We start from the raw sequence: 2,500 nt of genomic DNA, 5'->3' as shown, positions 1-2,500 counted from the left end.
GTTTGCTTTTTCGGAAGAAGAGATCCATCCCCCCATCCTCGGCCAGCCAAAAACGCTCCAATTAATGGCCGGGTGAGATGACCCGGCGGCCCGCGACGCGTCATTCAAATCACTGCCCTATCGGCTACAACTGCTGATGGGTGGGATTAGAGGCCTGCCATGGTGGTGAGGGGCGGCGAGGACCGTGAAAGCTAGAGTTTTTCAGAGGCTGCCGGGAAAAAGGCCCCTCGGGTGGCGGGGTGCGAGGACCAGGCGCGTCATTCAATTCTCTTCCCTATCAACTTGGCTCCCGTTGGCGGGATTGGAGGCCTACTGTTTGTTACAGGGCTAAAATCGCCAGGGGAAGAGCTGACGAAACAATGCTGGTTTGGATGCAGGGGGTAGTGTTGGAATCGGCAGCGCGGACAAAATCGGCAAAGTCGACAAAAAAGACTGTTGGTCTGGACATCGGGGCAGCGGCAGCCATGCCGACAGGGGGGGAAATCGGCAGCGCAGATTTGTGCAGCTGCAGGTTCGTCGGGGAAATCGGCAGCGCAGATTTTTCGATGAACATGGGCTGGAAGATGGACTGTCCAGGCCAGGCAGGGAAATTCGTCAAGGGGACACGCTGACGAAACAGCGCTGGTTTAGACACGGTGGGTGCAGTGTTGGAATCGGCAGCGCCGACGAAATCGGCAAAGTCGGCAGAATCGGCAGCGGGTGCTGGCGATGAGTCTGGACGATTTATAGTCCAGGGCTTGATGGAAAAGACTGTTGGTCCAGACAATGGGGCAGTGGCAGCGCGGATTTGTGCAGCTGCAGGTTCGTCGGGGAAAATCGGCAGCGCAGATTTTTCGACGAACAGGGGCTGGGCGCTGGACTGGCCGGGCCAGGCAGGAAAATTCGTCAGGGGGCCACGCTGACGAAAACAGGGGCTGCGGAGTGGAAAATCGGCAGCGCAGATTTTTCGACGAACAGGGGCTGGACCGGCCGGGCCAGGCAGGAAAATTCGTCAGGGGGGCACGCTGACGAAAAGAGGGGCTGCCGCGTGGAAAATCGGCAGCGCAGATTTTTCGACGAACAGGGGCTGGACCGGCCGGGCCAGGCAGGAAAATTCGTCAGGGGGGCACGCTGACGAAAAGAGGGGCTGCCGCGTGGAAAATCGGCAGCGCAGATTTTTCGACGAACAGGGGCTGGACCGGCCGGGCCAGGCAGGAAAATTCGTCAGGGGGGCACGCTGACGAAAAGAGGGGCTGCCGCGTGGAAAATCGGCAGCGCAGATTTTTCGACGAACAGGGGCTGGACCGGCCGGGCCAGGCAGGAAAATTCGTCAGGGGGGCACGCTGACGAAAAGAGGGGCTGCCGCGTGGAAAATCGGCAGCGCAGATTTTTCGACGAACATTCGTCAGGGGGGCACGCTGACGAAAAGAGGGGCTGCCGCGTGGAAAATCGGCAGCGCAGATTTTTCGACGAACATTCGTCAGGGGGGCACGCTGAGGAAAACAGGGGCTGCCGCGTGGAAAATCGGCAGCGCAGATTTTTCGACGAACAGGGGCTGGATGCTGGACCGGCCGGGCCAGGCAGGAAAATTCGTCAGGGGGGCACGCTGACGAAAAGAGGGGCTGCCGCGTGGAAAATCGGCAGCGCAGATTTTTCGACGAACAGGGGCTGGACTGGCCGGGCCAGGCAGGAAAATTCGTCAGGGGGGCACGCTGACGAAAAGAGGGGCTGCCGCGTGGAAAATCGGCAGCGCAGATTTTTCGACGAACAGGGGCTGGACGCTGGACTGGGCCAGGCAGGAAAATTCGTCAGGGGGGCACGCTGACGAAAACAGGGGCTGCCGCGTGGAATGGCAGCCTACACGCAGATGCGAATTCGGCAGCGCACGATGGCTTGAGCAGGTCATGGGTTCGACTTGGCGCGATCTGAAACCTGGACGAGGGACTGTCGACGCTGGACGAGCCAGCGCGGTGGCCTGTCGTGCCCCGTTCAGGGGGGGCCTGCCGCGGAGACAGCCCTCGCGGGCTCGACAGCGCAGGCCAGCGTCCCCGACGTCGCTGGCCGCGGCAGGCGAGCTGCCGGGGTTCCCGCATTCCTACAAGAAAACGTCGTGCTTTCCACATGAAACCAATCCAGTAAAATCAGCCATATTTTTATGAGGCTGCCCACTGAATTTGGGGTCATTCCGGGCCGGTTCCTAGTTTTGCGGATTTACTCGATTTCTAATGGTAGGAAAATTAAAACAAATACTTCCCGACCTCGAAAAATTCTGGGAAAATTAATGAAGGTGGATTGGATTTTTGCCAACCTCTGTGCAAAATTTCAGCTCAAAATACCAAGAAATGAATTTTTTAGAGGGGGGGTGACAGCTGGGACCTAGTAGTGTCTCCCCCTGCCAGAGCTGCAATGACACTTATTGCTCTTTAGGGAGCCACCAGGCCGGCGCCCCTCAAAGACCACACGCGCGCGCGCGCCCGCCCGCGCTGGGCGCTGGGGCGCTGGGGCCTGAGGGCCTGGGGCC

The sequence above is a fragment of the Populus nigra genome, chromosome 2 (genome assembly GCF_951802175.1).
Source record: "Populus nigra chromosome 2, ddPopNigr1.1, whole genome shotgun sequence".
Lineage (NCBI taxonomy): Eukaryota > Viridiplantae > Streptophyta > Magnoliopsida > Malpighiales > Salicaceae > Populus > Populus nigra.
Note: the sequence above shows the minus strand (reverse complement) of the source record.